Consider the following 9,083-nt stretch of genomic DNA (forward strand, 5'->3'; position numbering starts at 1 on the left):
TACCCAAGCTGTGTTGTCCCAAACAGACCATCTAAAGGACCTAGAGAAAAAAGAGAAAAATAACATAAATATATTCATGTGCATGGATCCTCCTTCCCAGAAGAGTGAAGGCACACCTGCTTGCCAGTCTCATCTTTGTAGGCAATGAGATTATTTGGTGTGAGAAATACAGGTAGAGTTCCTGTAGCTCACTTCACCCATTTTACTTGACCCTGCAGGAAAGCTGTTCCTGTCCAGCTTTCCTCCACATACCCAGGGATGCATTTTCTGTGCTCTGACACTCCATTCTGCAATTTTCTTTTTGGACAAAGAAAGGGCATCTTTTAACACTTGGGGACTTCCCTTCCTGGTTCTCCTTTTATAGCTCAGCCTTGCTCTCACCAATGTCATGCCTACACCATCTTCTCCTCTGTTTTCTCACACTGGCAGCACTGAGTTGTAAAACTTGTAAAATTATCTTGTGGGACTAATTTTTTCTACAATAAAGGACAGATTTTAGCACAGAGGACTTTGCAGCTTTTCTAGCAGCTCCTGGGTTTTGCTTTGACAGGATTCCTCTAACATAGTCGAGGTAGGCCTTGATGCCAAAAGGGAACATACTGTACAAAATGAATAGATTGAATGTTGCTGACAATGAGTAATTATTTATTCATCTCAAACAGGACTTATATTATTGGTATTGCCGCACTCTGGGAAAAAGAGGAGGAAGAAAAGTAGTAAGAGGAAGAAGTAAACCTCTCCTTTGTGGGATTATTGTCCGCAGTCTTGCCTTTTGGCTTGAGGTTATGATGGATTTTGAAAGTAGAACAAATGTATCTTCTTCCTATTTGGAAATTGCAGTGAATTGCAGTAAAATTGCTCTTAGTTCCTGTTGTTTGATACCTAGAAAGTTTCCAGTTTATACAGGGAAAAGATGCCTGGTCACCAGTTTCCTCCAACATCCCCCAGCTCAGCCTCCTTTGCGGCTCCTGCAGAGCTCTTCCAGCCAAAGCACTCCCCAAACACCTGAGAGGTGAACACACAGCAGTGGCAGCAGAAACCCTGGGCAATACCCTTCCCTCTGCTCTTGTCTGCCCAGGGCAGGAATCTGTGTCTCAGTCCCATTTTGGGGGCCATCCCAGCAGGATGCACAGACGAGCAGGTTACCTGCATTTCCCCTCCCGGCTGGGAGCCCGTCATCCACCCTTCCCTCTCTTTTTAAGTGACTGGCCCTTTGCTTCTTTAGCTCACAGGAGGAGATGTAACAAAGAGCCCCACGGTCCTGCGCAGTGTCTGAGTGTTCATTTGTTTGGCAAAGCAGCCCCTTCTGCTGGGGGAAGCCCTGAGAGTGCAGCTGAGATGTGTGGCAGGCTGTGGGGCAGCCATCCCCAGGGGCAACCTGAGAAAAGAGGCAATTAGCCAGCCCCTCACCGGCACAGCAGGGGCGGTTCAAGGGGAAAGAAAAGCCGAGCCCTGGTGGTAATGACATTTTTCCACATGGCTAAATGCATTGATCTGTGACAAACAATACCAGGCTGTGGTGCAGAGGAGGAAAGGATGGGAGAGCTTCCCCATGCCAGATGTTCCAGACAGAAGTTTCCTAGATACCCTGCACGAAGCTGAACGTCTGCGGAACCACAGCAGCCCAGGTCTTGCCCAGGGCCGCACTTCCCAGCAGGTGCCAGGAGCTTCTCCTTAAAGGCAAGCATGATGCAGGCGAGCCTCATCCACAGCCCTCCCTATCCCACGTCCTCAGAAAGTCCTGCAGAGCAGACAAGCAGGGATAAAGCTTCATAACACAGCTACCCTGGGTAAACTACCTATTAATGGAGGCCAAGACAGTGACAAATCTGCTCCTGTCCCTGACACCCTAACTCACCACGCTCGTTCCCTTTCGCCCACTCCCTGCAGGGCGGTGACAGCAGGCTGATCCCATGCTTGCCGAGCACCTGAGGTAACACAGCATTTCTGTAACGCCCCAACCCGTGCCTGGCTTGGGGCATCTCTCCCAGGGCAATTCCGCTAGGAAAAAAACTAATCCATAAAGGATGAACCCTTGCAGACGCAGATCTCTGCTTTGCTTGGAGCAGTTCCTGCAACTTGCCTGCTTCCAAAATAGCCAGGTGACCACATGTAAATACCTCTACTCAGACAGAAGGGCTGGGATGTCCCAGGCCGATCATACACGCTCTGGACTGGGCATCATTATTGCCTGAGAAGAAATGTATAGGAGTGTGTTATTAGTGTCTTGTCATGGAATGGACAAAGTGGTTTAGGAGAGCACAGGGCAAGGCACACATCCTGTCCGAAGAGCTTAACTTCTAAGCCTTAATCAGAAGAATTAGGGCTTTACTTTGGCTCTAATTTAATCAGAATGAATAGCAGAGATGGTCGTGCCATTTCGTAGGCAGGGTGCTATCTGCTCAGGACATTCCCTCCTGCCTCACATCAGCCAGGCTGCACCCCTGGGTGAGCAGGGTCTGGCTCTGGTGACAGGCACTGTCCCAATGGCCACAGCTAACCTTGGATAGCATGAAAACCCTGTTGGCTCTGGGGGTGCTTCCCAGGCTGGCTTTGCCCTCCTGCTGGAGGTTTAACTCTAGGTGAGCCTCCGTGGGGCCGTCTGAGGTCTCAGCCACCTGGATACACCTGCACACATCCGATGGCAGCTCCAGCAATTCTCCTCCATCTCTGCTCACTCAGCACTCTCCTTTGGGCCAGAGCCATCAGGGAACAGCCCTGGATGGTGGCTGTATTGCCAGCTGGACTGGAGCCTGGGACCTGCTTTAGCCCAGCTTCCATCGCGCGTGCAGTCGCACGGCTGGGCCGTGGGTGGAGCAGGGTTGGACCAGATCTCCCGGCAGCAAGTGGGAGCACAGAGGAAGGAGATTTGTTCTGTTCCTGGCAGGCCTCTCCACTCATCACACAAAGCTTGCAGATGCTTTGGCAGGGCAGGACATGTGGACAGGGAAAGGACCTGGGGCTAAATGCAGGGTGGGCATTTACTCTTTCCCCCGACTCAGCACCTGCCTCACCCACCACATCACCATGGGATCACTCCTCCTTCATTTTTAGCTGCAAAATAACACTTCTGGATTGGCATGTCACCTGGCAAGCTCAAAGTCAAGGCAAAAAGCACCAAACTGCAGCTAGTTAAAGCAAATCACACCATCCTCTGCTGAGAGCTGCCATGGTCAGAGAACTTTTGTTGCTTACCTTTTTCCACCCTGCTTTTTCTGACAGTCTCTTCTTTTCTTTTTTGCGAGCACATCCCTCCTTGCAAAGCCAAACCTCAGCTGCCCTGGGCATGGTACTACCCCCCCCACTCTCTTCCCTGGCCAAAGCAAATTCCTGACCATGGCAGCAGGCAAATATCAGGCACACATACTGGATGTAACCCTCATCCTAGACCCTCTCACTCCTTGCTGCATTTCCAGCTCACAGAAGTGGCTTGGATCTTCCTGAGCAAAATCTAATCAGGTCTGTGTTAAAAAAAAAATAGAGTGGGAAAGAAAAGCCCTGACCATATTTTTAAATAATACCAAAAAGCTGTAAGTATGTGGTCGGCCTGTTTGTTCTTACTGCATGGGATCAGCCTGATTATTCAGGGATTCATTTTTATTTCTGAGTTTTATTTTTTTCTCATTCAACAGCTGCACATTAATAAAAACTCCATTTATTGCAGGATTTGGCTGGGATTGCTATAATAAAATAGAAGGATTTGTGCCGGGCACTAAAAGAACTCTCTGCAAAAAAAGTAGTGTTTTTCCTGTGATTAGGAGCGCCAGAACATATTGTTTTGCTGTGTAGCACCATCACTGCCAAGGGTGGTGACAGATGTCTTGTGTTAATGTTAAATGATTAAATGCCATTTCTGAAGCCACTCCCTATCTATGTAGCACGGTGCTACTTCACCCTCACAATCTGCCTTCAATCTGTTCCCTTTGCTGAGAGCATCCCGCCCTGCTGACTGCCATGAAACCCCCACGGCCGCCCCGCTGCACACTGTGCCCCAGAGCCAGCTGTGTCCAGCCAGGGCCGGGACATCAGCCTTCCAGTGCCCTTTCAGGGCAGCTCAGAAGCAGAGGATGCAGCCAGTGGGAACAGAGAGACAAGCACAGCTCTTGGGCTTCTCATCCTGCCACGGTGTTCCTCACCCACATCAACAGTGAGGGCAAGTTTGCTGGGAAGCGTGAGACCAGCCTAAGAGGTCGCTATTTGCAGCTCTAACTCTGCTTAAAGAGGTGATATATTCCTGCACACTTGCCTCTCCACTACACAAAGGCCACTGCTTGTCATCTGTGACCAGTGCCCTTTGAGCAAGGCAGTGTCCCCGCTGTGCGTGGCTGCAGAGCCATGTCCAGCTGCACCAGGGCCTCCACGAGCCCCTCAGCATTCGCTTCCTTGCTTTCCACTGTCCTCAACCCACCTCCTTTTACCCTCTTGCTCTCATAAACCCCTATAGCCCACAGACTGCATCCCACTCTGCCCAAAACCAGGTAGGTAACTCAGCTCTGGGAAAAAAGAGCCTCTGCCCAGAAGAAGAAGAAGATGGGCAGACCAGCAGCAAGGTAGAAGCATTGGCTCCCTGCTGTCCACCTGAAATTTAGTGATGTTCCTCTTCTAAAAGACTGCTCTGGCCACAGCAAACACACACAGAGACACCCTGAGAGAATCATGCACACGTGCCCACGCACAGATCCTCGATCAGTACATCTGTATCCTCTGGAAGAATGCTGTCTTCACAAAACCATCATCTGTTTGGCATCTGTTGCAATGACCAGATGCAGAGACAAGTTGTGCACACCACTTCCAACCCACACACACACACACACAGGCGGCATCCGAGTCCCAGCACCGCACAGACGACAAATAAGGTTGTTTCCCCAAACAGAGCTGATGTGCTGAGGGGAAGGGAGGAGCTGGCAGAGGAAAATCTGGCTGCTCACATGCATTCCCACGTGTTGCTACAAGTCCTGTCAGTCAGGGGAGGAAGCATGGTAAGGGGCGCTTTGGCAAGCTGGGAGCTGCATGAAGATGTTAAAGAGGGGGATGCCCCTGTAGGAAGCCCAGCCAAGATGATGCTGCTGCACGTGCTCCCACCACCTATAAACAGCACCTTCCCCCCTCCTCTGTTCACCTCTCTCCTTGCATCCCGTGGATCTGGGGGTGATGCTCCCCCACTTTGTCCCAGGAGCGAGTGACACTGGAGATGTCATCCCTCTGGCTGCAGCGACCTGGCTGCGGAAGGAAGCTCTTCTGCAAAGCTTGAGGAGGCAGGAGGACAAGGTGGTCCCAAACAGCAAGATGCCCAAATTGACTTATTTCTACCACCTCTCCTTAAAAAAAAATATGAAGCCCCGCTGTCACTTGTTAATCCATCAGCCTGACAGGTCAAGTAAAAGCAGGTTGCCCACTTGCTTTCACTTCTCCCCCAACTTAATCTCTGTGCTAAATTACAAGTTGATAATGGGTTACCATTAATTATTGATTTTCCAGATAATACTTGTTAAAGTAGAATTAACGCTATTGTTTCTGAACAAATACTGCCCAAATACTGTGTTTAGTGGGCTTGTAATCAGCTTTACCCACTTCTCCTCTAATCTGATTGAAACAGATTTCCTACCAAATCTTTTTTATCATTTCGTTGATATTAAAAGGTCACATATTTATGCCTGCCCAAAAGTTTAATTTAAGTTACTGCAATTGATTATCATGACATATTCATGCTCAAACAGCAGAGTGCTGATGGAGGTACTTTAATTTAGAGTGAGAATGAAGAAGCAGAGAGCAACTGCGAGGAGGAACACTTTCTGTAGCGTTCAGTGAGTGATGTTAGGCATTGTACATTTTAGCTTATTTTCCCAAGCCCTATATTATGATTCTGTTCATCATAATGCCTTTTGACCTGCTGCATTTACTCCATCATAATTATCCTTTAATACTCTTATAAATGAACTTTTAGCTTATCTTCTGTTAATTCTCAGAACAAGCAAAGCACACACGTAACAAACAAAGCCATCTAAATAAAGTGTTTAACCCTTGTGGTGGCTTTCCCTGATTATTCAAAGGTGGGCAGTGTGTTTAAGAGGTAGGCAGCTGAATTACACTTCCTGTCAGAAGGTACAGAATGTGTGATGGCATTTCAGCCCCTCTTCAAGCCAAGCCCCACTGAACAAGTCTCTGAAAAGAAAAAGCAATGAATTTAAAGCAAAACAAAACTAGCTGGCAGGAGTAACACAGATCAGCCTGGGACTTCTCCAGTGTAGGGCAGCTCCCTAAGCTGAATGGCACACAGGACCTGAGATGAGCTAGTTAGAAAGAGAAGGTGGAGGCGGCTGGTCTCAAGCACCTGAAAGGCTTCAATTTAATTTCCAGCTTATCCATGAGTTCTCAGTGATCTCTTGGACAACCGGCTCTCTAGGACGTGGAGGACATGGAGACAGACCTGCCAGGTCTGTGCTGTGTTCCTGTGCCTTGGAACAGAGAGGGTTTATTCACAATACACCCACAGTACTAAACACTATAACATCTCCCACCTTGCTTCTCCTCCATGCTCAAGCCATGGCGGGAAATGGGAATGCACCAGCTTGCTCCATTTCTGTGTCGCAGAGTTTGGCACATGATCACATCTCAGCAGTGGTCTCCACTAAGGTTTCTATACCCACAAACATTTCAGCAATACAAAATCTGGGCAGTGCACGACCAACACTGGTTTGCAGCTGTAGCTGGGTGCAGGCATCTTCCAGCAAAGCTCTCCTTGCCTTTCATAACCCAGCAGGGACAAGACTCTCCAATATTCCCAGTGCCTTGGACACCTGCCACTGGCCTGGCATGTCAAACTCCCACAAACTCTTCTGCAGATGGCAAAACTGCAACCCCTCTCTGCTGTGACCTGGTTTCCCTGCTCCACCTTGCGAGGAGCGTGAGAGCTGGCGCTGGTCAGCTCCTGCCTCCCAAGGCAGCAAGCAGACACCTGGACACTCACCCCTGGTACAGCCCTGCTGCCTGTGCATTCCCAGACATCCCAGATGCCTGTGTCATCCCAGACAAGATCAGTGAAGCATCTGTGGCACAAGGAGGGGCGACACAGCGGTGCAATCGCAGCTCCCTTTGCTGCGCTCACTCCAGTCTCTGTGCTGGGGTTGTTTATTATTAACATGACCAGCAAAGAAAGAGAAGGTCCCTTTCTTGGAGAGTTTGCTAAACCTGGACATGCAAGGGCAGGGAAATGAAGCATTGCTTTCCCCACGGGAGCTGAGATCCAGTAAAGGCTGTGGCTGCCTGGGGCTCAGACTTTAGGTGTCTACTTGCAACCCTGGAAACCTTAAACACCTCTTGAGCAGCTGGTCAGTGGTAAGCCCAAGCAGCTGCACATTTTCCCAGGACACATGGCAACGAGGTCCTGCAGGCAGAGGAAGGAACAGAAATGGATGGATGCTTCAACCACCGGGCCGTTGTCCTGAAATGACTCCACATACAGCAGGGACTCATCTGCTTGCAGCGTTTCCTTCCCCACGCACATCCTGCATCTGCCTGTTCCAAAAACAAACTGCTTTCGCTTTGCAGCAGTCCATCAGAGAGTATCTCACCTGACTAATGCAGAGGTAGGTAAAGGACAGATCAGTAGAAAATTCTGAAGATCCTTTTTTATAGGCAAGGTAAACTGCAACTTGCCAGAGTAACTCAGATTTTCATGGAAATTGAGTGATATTCAGTGAAAAGCTACTGGCACGCATAATGAGAAAATACCTAATTCTCCCAAAGAAGGTTTTATGCCCATAAGTGCATCGACAATAACCTGGAAGGGTTAGATTACAGCCAGTAATGTCACGCAGACCTCTGGAGGAGATTAACTCAGGAGTTTTGTTATTAAAGGTGTACCATTCATGAGCCTAACTCCACTACAGTGGTAGACACTAAACTGTACTAAAAGAGGTTAACAGCCCTCAGCGGCTCCACGAGAAAACTTGTCCCTATTGGTGCATATTCCAATTTAAAATAGAAAAAAAAAATCTTGAGAAATGACAAATGAAACCATCATCCTGTTTGGTCCCCAGCCCATCTTATTACTCTGTAATATTATTTGTCCTCACAAAATCCTGTTACAGTCTTTTCCCTTGTTTTGCCAGCAAGATGAGGATTCTTTCAGTCACGGGGCTGGATCCTCAGCTGCTGTGGACTGACCCAGCTTTCTCAGCAAATGGGACTATGTTGACTTATATCAGCTGGGAATCTGTTTGCTCTCCTGCTTCACATGGAATGGACTCACAAAGATTATCAGTTAGCTTTAAGACTATCATGTTTTTATTGTAAAGAAATCACTCTAAAAGCATTTTTCTCTATCCAGTTTTTAAGAATCCAATCCTCTGCCATAGCTTAAGGACAAACAATTTCATGATTACCACCAGCAGAGCCAAGGCCAACTTGTCAAAATTTTATTTATTTCCTGATAACATAATCCATGTCCCACTGAATTGCCATGTGAAATATACTCCTGTGTAATACCAAAGTGTTAATGGCACAGAGTAAAACCGCAAGCTGGTTTGAAATGCAGAGATTTTGAAGGAAAATATATGAAATCACATAATGCAGCTCCATAATCGTTTGACAATAAATGATCCTTTTATCCGATTATTATTTCAGTTGCATGCCTTTAATAAAATGCAGCAGTCACCCACTCCCCAAAGCATTTGGACCAGAGTTATGATCCAAGAGCAGTGGCCCGTAGTAGGAAAGCTCACCCCAATCCTTTTTTACCCCATGCACTGCCTGAGGTCCTCAAATCTCAGGACCATCAAGGGGTGAGACTTAGGATCACAGGCACAATTGCTTTACACTGCAGCAGCTCCAGGGAAATCATCCCACCAGTGGGTACCAACTAGGAGGCAGGAATTGGCAAGGACAGACACTGAAATGAAAAGACAGCACTGAAATAGACCGTGACTGATAGAATCAAAGAAAGTAAGAAGGAAGTTCCTACTTTTACCAAGAGCAAACTTACCTCCTGTTTGTTAGCTGGCCTTTCTACAAGATGCTGATTGTTGAGCTGCCATTCACAGTTCAGAACAATTTTCTTCAAGCCAATGAACTTCTGTGGTTTC

The sequence above is a fragment of the Motacilla alba genome, chromosome 3, assembly GCF_015832195.1.
Source record: "Motacilla alba alba isolate MOTALB_02 chromosome 3, Motacilla_alba_V1.0_pri, whole genome shotgun sequence".
Lineage (NCBI taxonomy): Eukaryota > Metazoa > Chordata > Aves > Passeriformes > Motacillidae > Motacilla > Motacilla alba.